Below are 16697 nucleotides of genomic sequence, written 5' to 3'. Positions count from 1 at the left end.
GGGATATGTGTCAGTCTCTGAGTGTCCTAGCTATTTTTACATGTAGATGCAGCAAGTCTTTGGTGGAGAGCTCTGGCTTTTAGGGCCTCTCAATCTCTGCGTAGGAAAGGAGTAACACAGCAGGAATAAGAAAATGAAGAACTACAAACCTGCAAGTTGGGAAGAGGTATTCAGTGAGGTGGTATGCATGCTTTAACTGGAAGCATAGGCTGATTCTTGAATGAAATGCAGCTATGCTAGATTCACAATATTAAAAGGTGGTGTTCTAGCTAAGTTAAGGCACCTTGAGCTCCATGTTAATACACAGCTCTTCAAGACTTTTGCTTATGTGCTTGTAGAGTTAGATCTTTCTTGTATTATCTTCCCTGTTTGAAGCAGACCTCACTGTAGTTCTGCTCCTCCTTACCCTCGTGTCTTCTCATTGGTGTTCTGTAGTCAAGGCAAGACAGCAATGATGTGTTAAATTCTCAGAATTCGAGGCTCTCTACTAAGAGCATGATTTCCTTGCTTTGTGGTGCTTCCATCAAATTTCTTCACATCAAAGAGCTCTTGAAGATGTCAACAGTTGCACAATACTGTAGCTAGAGGTTCTGTAGTTTATGGGACGAGTGTAAGAACTGTCCAAAGCAAGATGGTAAGAACAGTTCAAAACCCCCACCTGTGTTACATAGCTGAACTTGCACATCACCTGAAGACTCAGTGTACATTAATTTCAGTTACTGCTATTAACTACGATTCATAAGACTTATGTAAAATATTAATACTGCATAAAGCTAGCTTTTGTTTGGAGACTGCATTTTCAACAAAGATTTTGAAGATGGTATCTAAATATATGTTAGTATTTATTAGACTGTTGGCAGAGGAATTTTTCTGTTCCAAAAGAAAGATCTGGAGTCCTGAACTGAAAGGACATGTGTGAGAACCATTCTTCAGCTCTTCTGTTTTTTCATTAACTGGCTTGTACAACTAAGATGCTTATGCTCTGCAACTTCTAACACATTTTCCTATTACATATGGTAAAGGTAACATCGTACTGGTATCAGTTCTGCATATATGGACTGAACTGTAATAGTGCTTCTGGTCTAGCCCAAATATACAGAGCCTGTTCAAATTTCTTCTCCTGTTCCTTGCAGTGAAATGAATCCTCTTAATGCTTTGAAGCATTAATTCAGTCTAGTACAATCTAAAACTAAATTTGTCTGGTTTTTAATTTATTTTGTGCCATTTTTCTTTGAAAGAAAGCAGGCTTAGATACTAAACTGGTTGCATTTATTTTTTTGCTTGGACCTTAAATATTTGGCAACTTTTTGATTGTTTTTTGTTTAATCCCAACTGTTGTTTGCTGTTGTTAAGCTCTGCCAGAATGATCAAAAATGCATGTAGTCACCTGGTAGACGTAAGAACAGGTTATCTTTTAAAAGTCCAGTACCTGTTACTTTTTTGAAGGCTATTTCTTGTGCCAGTGTAGAAAATTGATGTTCTGGAAATAGCTTTCAGCTATTATCCAAACTGTAGCTCCTGGAGCCGGAAGTGAGGTGATTTTCTGTAAGAAACACTGAATTTGGAACTGTTTAGTTTGGTAAAAATGGTGCTTACTTTTTGCTTTCTCCTATGAATCGTATGGTTGACCGGTCTCTTCTCCATGTACATCAAATCTAACTTGAATGTGCGGCAAGTTACATAAAGTACATCCTGCACTGAAGCTACTGAGCTTGGCTTGCTTATTAATGAAGTAAGTTTTAAATGTTAAATTTAAATCTATATTACAATAAAGTAATGCAAAAATGATTTTTGGCTGAAACTGAAGTCCTGCAGTTAAACTTACTCTCAAATGTGGTTTACCCAGCTGGAGTAATAGAAACTCTAAGTCATAATAAATCTAATAAAAAAAAAAAAACACAACTAATCAGGCTGCTTTGTAGTTCTTTAAGTTTCTGAATAATACCCTCCAATAAATTCCAAACCAAGATATGCTTAGTGCAAGTTGATGGGCTTATTTGGTTCTGCAAGGTGGTATTTTTCTTCAGGAATGCAATTTGATGATGGCTGTTCAGTTTAGCTACACTTAGGAGGTTTTCCTTTGTCTTTTATGGACTAATGAAGACAGTAAGAATTGAGGTGTACTGTTACAGATGTACAAGGTGTTCTGCAGAGTTTAACATCACTAATACTTAGGAGAAGCATCTTAAACTATGCCACTTAAAACCTCTTCAGAAAGCTAAGTGCTATTCAATAGCAGAGCTTTCCAATCTCTTGCAAAAGACTTACTCATCTTAATTAAAGCACCTAATTTCACTTAGCAGCTTTTCATGCTTTATGTGGGTGTCCCTAAACCTGCAAACTATTTTCCACTTTCTTGCTGTATCAGCAGGTCTTTGAATTTCATTATGAAGGAAAGCTTTATTTCATAGGAGCTTTTTAGTTAATGTCTTCTAATTAAATGTTAACATTTTTTCACTTCTAGCCAGTGAAATGTTCCAGTGGGGGTTTGGAAAGTATTCTTAAATGACTTCTAAAAAACCAGCATCTTTCAAATGTTAGCCTAGAGCTAGTAATATTTTGGCAGACACAAGGAATGCACACCTGCCTTGTTCCACTGAGTTGAGTGCACCAGGTGGGGCTGGTGTGGTGGTTGGGGCAGCCACAAGGCCCTGTGGCTCCCAGGTTCCAGGTCCTCTGGCTATTTAAGGTGGTGCGGAGGGCACTGGTGCTTGTTGGTAGCTGTGCCTGTCAAGCTTTCCTTGTCTGCCCATTGAACTGTGGATAGGCTGAAGCTGGTGAACTTTCTCAGAGCTTATGGAATGGCTCTGGAGTCAACACTGGTGCTTTCTGCTGTCATTCTCTCACTGGGCCCTGTTCAGACTCTCCCAAAAGGAAAATGTGTCTCAAGCTCACGAGGGTACTGGTGAATAAACCAACCAAATTCACTTCTGGGTAGTGTGGAAGCATCACCTAGCTCTGTTAGAAGAGACTTGGAAACTAAATGTTTCTCAGTGGTTAATGGGATTCCAGCATTTCCTATGTGACTGTTTTGAGCAGTGATGCTGCTGTTCTTGTGACTGGTATAGCAGCGATCTGGGTTTTTTGAACAGTGGCGGTGTACGTAGGGCTGCGTTTTTATCGGCTAAGATGGGATGTGTTGGGGGAGTGCACAAGAATCTGATCTTGTTGGAATCTGCTGTGAGCCTATTGAGCATATCCTATCGTTTGTAGAAAATCTTGAATTTCTATATAAAAAGTACTGAACAATTTAAGGTAGCATCTAAGACCACTCTTGATCATGCTTTGTAATATTTCACCATTTTTATAGTGACTTTATGTGTAAAGGTAAAGCTGGTTCTGGATGCCACATACAGAACAACAGGCTATGCATGGAAGGGAATACCGGAGTCCTCGTTTGTATCGTCATGGTGTAACACTACCTTGCTACTCTGTCAGGAAGAAAATCATGATGCTGCTTCAGCTCTGAAGCTGAAGCCACAAGAATTCTTCTGGTATTTTGTACATTTAGTGTTCTTACGAAGCACCAAAGCAGAGGATAGAAAATGTTTGCATTTAAACTAGATGCACTAAGAATCTTCTTTTAAGTTCCTATCGGAGTTTTGACAGGCTCGCTTCCAGCTCCTGCCCATACAGCCATGTCTACCCCTGCTCACAGACTATGGCCAGTGCTGAAAAGTCCTGAGGTTAGCATTTGTTGCTTTATTAATACCTATTTTTATATTAAGAACTGAAACTAGCTTTCTCATTTTGAAGTGAATTCCTCAAATCTTACTTAACTATAATGCAGTACAGAAGTTCAAGAGTAAGGCAGGGAGAAAAATACCGAAGTTGTTCTCCTGTTTAACTGGGTAATTACTTGATCTCATATGGTTAATAACTCCAGTTGTCTATAGCATTGCTTCTCTGCAAATCAATAATCTTTAGACCACTTTCAAACCACAAAAATTTTTGCATCTTCAAAATGCTTTAGGCCAGTCTTGTAGCTATTTTTAAAAAATACCTACTGTGTTTTTTGAATATAATTGAAGTTTTAAAGCTCTGGGGAGGGAGTTTTGCTACAAGTTGGCAACACTGATACTGCGCTATGTGTATTTCCTTAAGCACAGCTGAAGATCACTAATGCCATCTTCAACAAAAGCTTTCTAAAACCTATTTTCCTATTCTCTCTAAATGTACCAATGAAAAGGAATGTGTGGATCGCATTTGGAGGTGAGTGGATTTCTCGGCGAACGTGGACCATCTTCTAGAGACTTGCATTGAATATCCTGCCAGTAATCCCAACCCTTCGTCTTACTGAGGGAACCACGATTTGTATTAGTTCTTTCATCTCTAAGCCTTTCTGCTGGAAAAGCTCACACAGTTAAGTCTGCTCTTTCGTGGCTATGTTTAAATGACTTCCTGTGAGAGAGCATCTGTGATCTCCCATGGCAGGCAGGCTTTTTTCCTCCCTCCCCGGAGGTACTGTTGTCACTAACATGAATCACGGGATTTGCGTTTCTGTCTGTGAAAATGGGTTTTAAAGTCTTCATGACTAACATGATTGAAGCTTTCAGAGGAGGAAACTGCTGAAGATGCTCTGAATATTGTAGCTACCGAGGCTTGTGTGCTTCCAGATGACCGTGCAGTGGTGCAATTTATTTGGAGTCTTAGATTATGTATTAAAAACTGATTTGTCTGCCTCTGCTTACTCTGAAACAGCTTCAGATGTGGTCTTGCCAAAATTCAGATTTCTTTAGGCCTAGATGTCTTTCCTAAAATACAGGTAATTCATCTTTCCCACGTTGAAATTTTCTGGGGAAATGGGTTCAACATATTTCAGTCCCAGTAAGTGGGGTCTTCTAATAACAGTTTCAACACAAGCAAGCCTAAGAGTTTCTTCAGAGTTAGTTTTCAGGTTAATTTGATCTTTCCTAAAGCATGCTCCCACAAGCCATGCCTGCATCTGGTTTTCTTCCTCCTGCTTCTGACCGCCTTATGCACAAGGACCATCTCCCTGTGCTGAATGCCGTGCGTCCGAATGTTGAGGTATTTCTGGTAAGTGCTTGTACATGATGTGTGGTGTTTCTTTTTAATGATCGTAATGCTGGGGTGCCCACAGGCTGCGGGGTCTACATCCCTGGAGATACTTGGGACTCAAACGGATACAGCCCAGAGCATCCTGCTGTTGGACCTGCTTTGAGCAGGGGCTGGACCAGGTAACCTCCCGAGCTCCCTTTTAGGGAGGATTCAGTCTAGGATTCACTATATACTGTCCTTCCCAATGCAATTCTATCTGTGAGATGGTAAAAGACACGTGTCCTTGCTGCCAAGTAATGCCTGCTATTCAAATAACAACTGACCACTGATGATAACTTAGGAATGGATGATTTTCCTTTCCTATGAGGCACATACTCCTTCAGAAATGTAAAGGTGGTTCTGTCAAAGTTGCTACTCCATAACCTCCTAAGGGTATGCAGCCCTGCAAGGTAGAAACTGGTCCTGAATTTGACTACTTGAATTTGACTACTTGTCTCTCGCATGTTTCGTGGGCTTTGAAGTAACAGTTATTTCAGGCTGAATTGTGAAGCTGCTGCTGTGATGTATGTTTGCACTACATCTGCTCAGCTGATGGAAGTGTTGCCTCCAAAGGACAGGAAAGCATCTGCCAGAGCTTGGCTTTGGTAAGTCATAGAAATGCCATTGTAGAGGTGAAATTCCAATTAGGAGTAGCTGGGTGCTTCTGTATGAAGGCTAAAGCCCCTCCTCGTTAATGTTCTGGCAGGTTGGTAAGTGATACTGCAAAATTTGCAGTGAAACTGTATGTTATCTTCCATTGGTGTACATCTTGATGTGATCTGATATTGGGGAAACGGGGTAGAAAAGTGAAACTGTCAACACAATTAGCTATATGATCAGTTAAAGCTCTAATTGTTACATCCATTTCTCGTATGACTTGGAGACAAATGGTAAAATGATACCAGTTATAAAGGTCTAAAACTTTCTGCTTACTGGACACTGTGCTGAAGCCTCAGAAAAGTGCCAGGTGGACTAATGGCAGCTTGAAAATGTTTTTCATAAACCTGGGATATTGCCTGAAAAGTAGAACATGGCTTAGAGTTATTCTATTCCAGTCTAAGATCTCCAGAAATGCAGATTTCTGAAGTTGTTCCAGTGCCTAAATTTGTTTGCTATGAACTGGAGCTGCATTACTTTAATTTTTTTATTTCCTAAAATAGGCTCTTGCATATTCCACTGAGACTAAAGCAGCAGGTCCCAGCTAAGCATCCTTCCTTTCAAGGATACGTCAAAATCACAACAGAAACTAGTGGCAAATATAGAAAATAATACTGAATGTGTATTAAATGTTCTGGCTTGGGAGGAACTTAGATACTACCTGTTGGCCACAGGCTCTTGCAAGTGCATTCTGCAGTGGTTTTTCTTTTTTTTTTTTTGTACTTGGATTCCCAAGTTATGATATCACTATGAAAATACTGGAACACTTTCAACACGGCCAACAGCTTCTTGCATCCCCAGAAGGTGGGCTGGATGGATCAGAGCGGTGTCACTGGGGTGTGCTAAAAATGGGGGCAGACATGAGAAGGGCGGGTAGCTTTGGTACCTGACAGTGCATCAGAGGCTGATCTGATACCCCTTAGAGCAAACTGGTATCTGTAGATTTGACCGCACAAAGTTCTGTAGTTACGTTTCATTAGTTTTAAATGTTCTTACAGATGTAAAGATGCAGGAGGTTCCCAGCTCTGCTGGTGAGCAACCCACCGGCTTGCCTTTGTGTTTCAAAGGAGACTAACTTTCCATCCCATCGTGTACCTGTGCGTGTGGATTTGAGATAATACTGTCAACTTTTTTGTCTCCCTTGTGCAGCTCTTTTGCCACCAACTGTTCTGAACAGAGATGACAAATGTAAAGGCAGATTTCTACAACCTGCACAACCACAGATGTGCCCAGTGCAGTGCTCTAGGTCAACCCGTCAGTCCTTGTGGTAGCTGTCTTAACGTGGAGCTGGAAGACCCCACTGAGACCCCTAGACTCTGTACACATGGTCGACAGGAGATGGTCTTGAGAAATGTAAGGAATAAGTGATGGGCAAGAGGTAGTACAGGATCATTGGAAGGTGATGTGATCTTGCCCACCAGCTTTCACAGCCCTCAACTACAGCGATTCGTAAGCTTAGACTGGAGCAGCTTTATATTCCTGCTGTCAGGAATGGCTTAGCGCTGGCTGTCCTGGCCAACTGATGGCTTCAATGGCTTCAAAAAGTCATTTTTACAACTGCCCACATGCTGTATTACTTAGAGCTACATTGAACAAGTGGCTTAAGTTCCCAAATAAAGGCATGATGCACTAGTATGGAGAAGAATCTCTTTTTTTAAGCCATAGTTTGGTACGTGGTTTAGCTCAGTGGGGGCATCTCTACTTCTATCACAGGGGACTTCATGGGGATGATGCTGATGTTTTAAAGTATCTCTGAGTTTCTCAAAGCTTTAAAGCAATGCAAAGAGCCCTTGGGGTTATTTAACTGTCATGCCCAGTCCCTTTACCCCTCCGAAAACCAGTCATTCAGCAAGCAAAAATAATCTCTGGTGAGTCTTGCCAATGATTTCAAAATGTTCTTTGTAAAGCAAAATGTCTGGAGTCAAGTAACGAGTCACACAGGCTGTGCTGGGAGGCAGGAAGAAGATGGCTCTAAAAAATGCTGATGTGCTGTTACTGCACTGAACATCTCATTGCTTACAGAAAGAAACGTGCCGCTCTGACCATGAAAATGAAGTTTTGGCCTGAAGAATGTGTAGCTGCGTTGCAGATCAGGTGTTGGCTGTTCATGGCCGTGGTGTGGGGCAAAGAGGCAGCAGGGCTCCTGTCGGGTGGCTGGAGAAGACAGCTCCTGGTGCCTGGGGGCTGGCTGGAGGGCAGGTGCAGGTCAAGTCTGTAACTGTTTTCTGCAAAGGCTGATGTTTGGTAATGAGTAAAAACCGGGAAAGGATGGAGAAAGGGAGTGTAATTTATCTGAAACAAAAAAACAGATTGTATGATAAGATTTTCTACAATTTCCCTCTTGCTCGTAGGAGCTGCTTGCTTCTAGTTAACAGGATACCGGAACAGAAGTGGAGAGAGGGGATTTAGCCAAACACTTACACCTTAATTCCATTATCTGCTATCTATCCAACCTGCCTGGCAGGCACTCAGGTAGGTGTGAATAAGGATTTCTTGAAGGAATACAAAAAAGGCCACCAGGGGCTATCACCTTGAACTTGTCCTTTCAAGTGTTATCTATAAATATGGTCCCCCAGAGCAATCCAGCTGGCGTCCTCTAGTCAAGCTCACTGCAATCTCAGATAAAACTACTGTCAAGTGGAGCCAGATCTTCAGCTGCTTCATGGAGCTGTGCCCATTTGCAGCGCTTGGGAGTGTGGATCGGAGGAGCTCCTGCCCGCGGCGCAGCCTCGCGGCGGTCAGCAGCAGGAAAGTGGAGGGGGGAAGCTCTTAGTGATGGGGAACCACCGCACTCTGTTCACAGCGCGCGAGTGGAGAGGAAGAGGAGAGTATCCAACAGAGATGGTGTGCCCCATAAATCCCCTGGGGCGGCGCAGCCGCCGATGTTTTGGGAGGCTCACCCCAGTGCGTACCCATAATGTGACAGCGATCCAGCTACTGCCTAAACAATGTTTTTAGAAAAAGCAGCGTGAGCTGCCACATTAACTGGCGGAGAAAAGACCAGGTGACGTGGGCAGCCCAAGGTGCGGGGAAGGAATCCTGGCTCTCCCAAGCTCTGGAGGAGTTCTGCTTGTGCTTCAGCCCAGGCTTTCTTTGGGCATGTGGCATCCAGCAGGTTGTGCCAAGGGCTGTGCTGTGCGGTGGCAGGGCTGGGCCTGCGTCCTTCACCAGTGGGCCTGCGTCCTAACAACCCCTTTACCGCTAGTGCAGCTGATGGCGAATCGATGCTGCTTTGAGCTGGTGAGCTCTGGCAAATGAACAGAGCTATGGAACAGAAAATCTCTCTCGAGTTTACTAACTGGATTTGCATCATGAAAAGAGCTATGTGCTGTCATCTGTCCTTTGCAAAGATCACAATGCATCCTCGCAGCTTGCTTTCCTCCCTCCTCTGTGGCTGAAGGCAACTTCGCAGGCCCTTGGTGCTGAAACTGTCACTTGTTAATCCTGTATGTTTCCTACCTTTAAACTTCCAAATATATCGGTAGAGTTGGTGTAATCTCCGTTATCATAACTTTATCCTACAAGAGTAACTCTTGCATGTCTAGCCCCACGTTAGCTCTCCTCAGGCAGCCAGGAAAGAGGTGACAAGATGGCCGCGGTGCCAGGTGACCTTGTACCACCCGCGGCGCTGCCCGGCCCAGCTGGGGGAGGCTCAGGCCGGTGCCCTGGTTGCCGCAGGGTGATGCGGGACGCGGTGGACGGAGTGCTGCCGTGCGCCTTCCTGCTTCTGCAGCTTGCATCTCGCTCTCACTTTTACACTTGTAGATGTATTGTTTCCATTATGGGCCAGAGGGACACTTAATCCATGCAGTAAAATCCAGACTTAGCGTTTCACATAATGAAACCAATAATACATTGCAAATTAATTGTCATTATTTGCTTTCTCTTCTTTTCTCTGAACTTTGTTCCATACAGGACGGGATCAAGAAATGCAAGATGGAAAAAGAAAGTCAATATTCATTGATGGTAAAATATTAATGCTCCTTCAAAACGAGGGATCAGAGTGCATGCTTTTCTTCTGCGTGGCCCTGGGTCTGGGGAAATTCTCTCCCAGGAGTTCACCGCAGCTGTGACTGTGATCCCCCGGAGTAGCACAGGGTTTGTCGCTGGAGCTGGAGAGCAGAGGATGGTGCAAGCGCAGGCAGGGAGAGAAGAAATGTCTGATATGAGTTAGCAGCCACCGTCTTCCTCCCTGTTAGAGAAGAGGCTTGAGAGGAGCAGGGCTCAGAGGAAGGGCCAGTCTCCATGTCCCAGGCTGTGACCTGCCTGGCTTTATGGAAGATCCTTGTCCCGTGCTGGAAAAGCCTCCTTGTATGGGAGGTGTGGAGAAGATAGCACAGTGCAGGGTTTTGTTGCTACATCAGCTTTCGCTGTGCGGGTCTGTGGGGGTACGGCCGTGTCCCTGCCAGCCTTACCTCTGCCTGCCTGCAGGTGGGCAGGGTGTGCCTGTTGAGCCCCACGTTTGGCCCTGGGTTCCTCGCCTTGCCCACAGCGTTTGCTGACGCCGCTGGCTGGGAGGAGTCTCGCCTTGGCAGGTAAATAACATGGCAACTCTTCTACCTTTGTGTCTCCATCCTGCTCTGGGGCGTACCTAGGGCTCTGGTGGGACTTGGCTTCCCTGGGCTGTTTGAGGCTCTCTGACACACCTCGCACGGCGAGGCTGGAGCCCGCGCGGTCCTGTCCGGTGCGCCAGCCTGGAAACGGCGCCCGGCAGCCTCTGCTGCCATGTGGGTCCCGGAAGAGCCCCGGCAGGGTGTGCTTACGCTGCTGTCGGGTGGCTGTAAGGGGAACGTCTGCAGCTTCCGCTGGCCGGCACTGTGCCCCCGTAGCCATCACCCCAGACGCACCCCGTGCCGGTGCCTGCTCCGCGCTCCTTGGCTGCGGCTTTCCTGTTGTCTGGGTATCGAGGGAAAATTAGGGGAGCTGGACTGCTCTACCAGCACTGAAACAAGTAAAATTATTTTCAGGTGTGGGCATGATGTAAATTATTACACAGGGAAATGGACTGAGATTGCAACCATGCTTAGGCTTTACCCAGCGGTTCAGCCCGCCCCGTTATGCGAAGGCGGTGCCTTTTCAGCGGGTTTATCGCCGCTGTTGCGCCAGAAAAGCCTGTTGGTAACAGAGGGGCAGAGTGTCCCTGTGCTCTTGGCAGGCTGCCCTGGCAGAGCTGGCTCCGCGCGGCGGGGCGCAGCGTCCCTGCGGCCTGCGCTGACACCGGGCACCTCGTTTCCGAGCGTCCGGAAGCGCTGAGGCGCTCACGCCACATGCCTTTTCGTCAGGCTTACGGATTTTTTTTTTTTTAATTTTGGTGGGGGTTTTTATTTATTTATTTGTTTGATTTTTTTAGATGGAGGCCTTCGAATAGTGTTGATGTGAAGGTAAAGGTGGGCAGCGCGCGGGTTGCGGGCCCGTTCTTTGGCTCGTGCTGCCATCTAGGGTGCGAGCGGGCCAAGGCTCCGCGGCCGGCGGCATCCCCCTTCTCCCAGCTCCTCGCACCGGCTTTGCCGCAGCCTTTGCTCCGGGCGCGGCTCGGCAGGGCTGTAGGGGCAGCCGGCGCCGAGCCCGCCGCAGCTGCTGGGGCAGGGCAGCGCCAGGCGTGTGCAGTGTGTTAATACGGCACGTTACGCCGAGGAAAAAGCTGCGGAAAAAAAGTTGCAGAAGAGCACTGCACGGTGGCTTGGGTGGTAGCATGGTCTTGCGGGGACAGGGAATGGGTTTCTGCCTTTGCTGTCAGCTCGCTGCATCGCGCGGGCAGCACCATCGCTGCCTTCGTCGGCTGCGGGCACGCTGGCCCCACGGAGGTCGGCCCCCATCTCGGGTCAGCCTTTTACACGTGGCTGGGCGCGTAGGGGTTTTTGTTTGTTTATAAGTGTCTGTGCAGCTGGTCAGGCTTTGTGGAAGAGGTCAGAGATGGCTGGCTGAGCCCCTCGTTTCAGCCACAGCCCAAGGGCTCTCCGTGAAGCAGCCCTTCCTCGTGGCCTGTGCCCTGGCTCTGCAAAACGCCACTGAGCGGCTCCGGGGACGGGCTTGTTCACCTTACCGCATTCTTTGCTTTGCTTTTATGTTAAACAGTCCTTTTCTGTAGATCCAAGAAATTTTTACACATACTTGGAGAAAGCGTGAGCCAAAGCTAGGCCGCGGGCCGGTTTCTGCCCGGGCTCCAGGGCACGGATAGGGAGCAGATGTTCAGGCAGAGATCAACCTGGGCTTGAAATCTGCACTAATGGTGCTCACCCCACATCAAGGACTTCAAAGAAAAAGGAATTTTTTTTTTTGTAGTTCTAGCTCAGGTGTAACTGAAATTCCATTTTACAGACTACTTTCCACAGACTTCTTCCTTGTAAAGCCCAGCAAATGGGCCTCTGCATTAAACTTAAGCCTGGCTGAGTGTACTGAGGCCACACGGGTTTGCCCTAAGCTTGCCTTGGTGTATGAGTTAAAGGCCTTGGCAAATCCAGCTGGTATTTTACCCTGAGCTCAAATCACTGGTTAAATGAACTTACATACAGGCTTAAATTCCTCCTAGCTGGCTGTCTCAGACAGATGAAGAGGGGCTGCCAGGGCTCTTTCGCCGTCCATCAGTACAGATGAACCAGGCACTTTGTGGTCCAGACCGATACCTGCTGCAGTTCTTCCACAGCTGCATTACTGTGACCTTCCTGATGGGAGGAATGGCCTCTGCAAAACCACATGTACTTTGGAACAGGAGATACGACAGCCATAAAGAGGAGAGTATATTTTTTTAACTGTCTTTTACTTTTCACTGTTTACGACAGTAAAACCAAGGCAGTGCAGTTTGCTGTGGATCTGTATCCTAGTTGTATAAATCCCTTCCTCCTTGTGCCTCCTGGTAGTACCTCCGTACTCTGCCCTTACTCAGCACTACCTCACGTTTTCTGCCATTCTTCCCTTTCCTTACATCTTCCAATTTTTGCATTGTTTTAAATAAGCCTGTGTTGAAATGATCTATATAGTCCACAGTAGGCACAGTGTTGAGACGAAGTCCACCGAGCAGGTCGGCAGGAATTGGGCTGTTTCATCTGGATGGGAGTTTTACTTGATTCCATGTTCCCCGTTGATTCTGATGAATTTCAGCAACTTAGAGGACAGATTCTGACATAATTTTAAATGTACTCTGGCTGTAGAATGAACTATGGATCAGATTTTAAAAGCTATATCATGTTTGAAATGGTCTTACATATTCTTGTGGGAAGCCTTATAAAGTTACTAAGCCATGCAGGTAACTTTCCCTTCTGCCCCATTTCCTACAAATCAATCCTGTATACACAGGCTACAACCTTTTGCTCTTTTGGTATGAGCGTTGGATCGATTAAATTTTAATGTGTGCTCAGTAGTGGAGGCATGATTTAAAACCTGCAAAATTGGAATGAACACAGCTGATCCACATAATGTTGCATGCAGTGGGTCAGATTTAGAGGGTTTTTTTTTAGAGATTTTACACCAAGACTTCAGGTCTCACTCTTTACTGATCAGACTTGCTACACTGATGTTTTCTTTCATGTTTTTAGAATCATATGAAGCTGAAGGAAAATATTCTTCCCTCTGAAAGAAAGCAGAAAAGCCTGCACACCGAACAGCCCTTCAGTTGGTAGTTTCCTGAATTTTCTTTTGGGTAGCTGCTATTTTTCCCTTGCCTTTGGAAGTACGCGGCAGAACTCATGCATTGTTGCAGCCTTGAGGGCTTCTTCCATTTTTAAAGCTTCTTGTTGAACATCTTCCCCCTCTCTGAAACACTTTTTGGAGCCCAGTGGTGCTGGTAGGTGATTCAGTTCCTAGAAAAATGTCTAGCTGGCACTTTTTAATATGTGGGGTTTTTAGATTCATCTCGAATACATTTAAAGCTGTATTGATTTCAGTGTGCTTTGAACTTGACTCTTTTCTTATTTGTTAATGTGGATGTAGCTATCTGAGATAAGTATTAAGTATTACAGATGGATGGAAATCCATCAGTTAGTGCAATTAAACGCTTCCTACTTTTATGTATTTTAGAGATTTCAGAGACTGCAGGGCTGGTAATTCCGGTATGAATGCATTTTTAGTTATCACAAGTAAGTATTTTATGACGCACCTTTATATAACTTATATGTATTATACCTTGAAGTGATGCTTTTTGGCCGTAAGCAAGAGAAAAAGCAAACGCTTCGCTGAGGAGGCTCTCTGACCGGGGAACACGAAGGATGGTGGTGTCCCTGCAGTGGTGATGCTGTACCACAGCAAGTTCCTCTCCTGAGCTAAGCGTCGATGCCGTTTCGCTGGGATAATTATTGCCTTAAAGTCACCCTGAGCACATGGACCTCAAAAGCGGCTGGAAATCGCATTCCTTGCAGGGCAGGTGGAAGGAGAACGCGGAGTGTCAGCAGTGATTTCATAGAGAAAAGCAGCTTGTTAGGCATAGGCATCAGCTGTAACTAGAAATGTCAGAAGGGGACCTCTTGTGCCATAAATGGCTTTAAAGCCATTGATTAAATAATGTTTGTGTCCTACAGAGAAGGAAACCTTCAGCAGCCTCCCTTGGCACCTCTGCAGAGCTTAAAGAAGGAGAGTCCTGCAGTGGATTTGCAACAGCCCCTGGCAGCAGTGCTCTGAATTTGCTTTGCACTGGCTGAGGTGGAGCTGCAGTGGGGACCTCGACAGTGGGGGACATGCTCACCTTCAATGTCTGTTTTCATGGCCCACATCACCTCCTGAATGGATGGCTCCGTCCTCGCCTGGGTTACGGCCTGGCTGGTACCCCGTGGGGGATGCCCACGCTCACACGCAGCACGTGAACCAGCTCGAGGAAGCTCCCAGTTCAGCTGCTGCTGTTTCACACCAGAAGCCCCCAAACCTGGCGTGTTTGATATAAAAGAGTTGATTTCTCTGGATCTGATGAAGACGTGCTTCAATACAGGTAGGCTCCGGAATGTATGGCGTTCCTCTGGTATTTTGTTTTGGGACTGATTTTCTCGGAAATACGGAGCATAACCTCCGGCTTGCACATCTGTCCGCATCCACAGGCAGAGAATATGGCAGTCCATTGATGGGCTTTTCCAAAAAGTGCTGTTGTAGGGCTACTGGGCTTTTGGAGTTACAGCCACAAGTCATTGCATGTGACTCATTTTAGGCTCCAAGCAACCCAGCTTATGGTATAGAAACACCTTCAGTATCTTCTAAACTTAAGTTTATTTTGGTGCAACATCTCCCTTGTTTCCTAACAGCTCCAAAACTTGTTCTTGGATAAACCTCCCTATTTCCCAACTGGCTTTCAGCAAGTTCCAGATCTGGTCCTAATTAGTGCTGTGTGAACATATGTTATGCGAGGAACTGATGAAAACCAACATTTGTCATTGGAAAAACCCTGGTATAATGATTTTTTTTTTATGTGAGCATCCAAACTGGGACAAATTAGTTTTCTTTCATGGATTTGAGTCACAAAAAAAAAAGTCAAAATCTGCATGTGAAAGCTGTGGATAACTCCTGGGTGTTACCTCCCGAGGCCTTTGCATCCCTGCTCTGTGCTCTGGCTTTGCTCTTTGGCTGGACCAGGGCTCCTCGGTGTTACCCCTGTGACCATGGCTCTGGCGTGGCCTCGCTTCTCTGTGCCCCGTAGTAATGTCCCCTCTGGAGCGTGTGAATCCTACAAACCCCACACCAGGTCTCTGCTGCCAGAAAAGAGGTTTATAGAAAGATAGTGGCAGGAAACTTGGCAGCTGATAACAGAGCAGCTGTATTTGTTGTTTCTAACTGGCAAAACACAAAGCAGAATTAATTTAAGCTTCTGTACAGGTTAATACAACTTTTAAGGTGAGGGAGACTATATAAATATATTGCTACCAACGCACTAGGTAATATTTTAGTAGGAAATTTTGGCTGACCTTGTTAATTTTACTTGGAACAGCATAGGAGAAATACAAGGAGTAACACGTCGTGTCTGGTTGCCCATCGGTAATCACAGAGGCTCTGCGCTTGTCGTCCATTGCTGGCTGTTGCTGGTGACGGTGAGGATAACGCTGAAACTGTGAGAGTGGCACGAGAGCCACTGTACCGGGTGAACTGTGCCTGCCGGCTCACCTGAGCCCCGGGTTCCAACCGGTCAAACTGGTACTGCTCCAGTTGGAGCAAGTTAGGTTTCAGAAGGTCCCCATCTGAGGTACCTTGTCCTTGGGAGTATTCCCGTCTCGCGACAGGGAAAAGGTTTGCTGCTCATTCTTTTGATTCCTTCAGCTGCTTTAGGATGGGTGATAATACTAGACCAGAAAGCAGCTTCATCAGAACTCCCCTTCAGAAATCCTCGGGGTAACTGAAAAAAGAACCGTTAGAAAACACTTTGTAGTATCACCACTGCATTTGATACTGGGGTAAAATGAGGATGAGTCTGTGCTGTCGTAAATAAGCGTTGGTGTGAAAAGTCTGGAAAACAGTCCAGGTATAACAGGAGCATAAACTCCCCTGATGTCAGAGCCGCTAATGGCTCCCCTTTGGCTTCAGTTTCCTCCTCTGTGACTTTGCGAATGTGTTTGGCAGCGGCTGGTGTTTGAGTTACGGCCACAGAAAGTAAAACTGAATGTCACTGAAGATGTGCTCGGAAAGGAGATCCGAGCCTGCTGTACCTAATGGAATGAGGTAGTTTGAGGATTATTTCTTCCTAAGTGGCCCGATGCAAACCATAACTTCTCTGGACCGCAGTGAAGAGGATGCAGTGTCCAAGTAAGTTCTGCAGCGTTTCTGCGTTTCCCTTAACCTTACAAACACCATTTTTATTAGTCGTTAGCAGGATGTCAGACTGTGTCTGGGAACATTTCCCACCAGCCTCTGAAGGCATGCAAACGTGCTGTGGAGCGAGCAGGGAAGCTGGTGTGCGCTGAACAGGAGAGGGCACTGGCACTCCAGCAGCAATGCTGGGCTCAGCACCCGGCCGGTGCCGAAAGACCGATTTACCGCGTCTCGGCGCACGCCCTCGTCGTCTTACGCTCTTCGCA

This window comes from Phaethon aethereus, assembly GCF_964289735.1.
Source record: "Phaethon aethereus genome assembly, chromosome: 15".
Classification (NCBI taxonomy): domain Eukaryota; kingdom Metazoa; phylum Chordata; class Aves; order Phaethontiformes; family Phaethontidae; genus Phaethon; species Phaethon aethereus.
The sequence above is the reverse complement of the archived record's forward strand: the minus strand, read 5'-3'. Positions refer to the sequence as shown.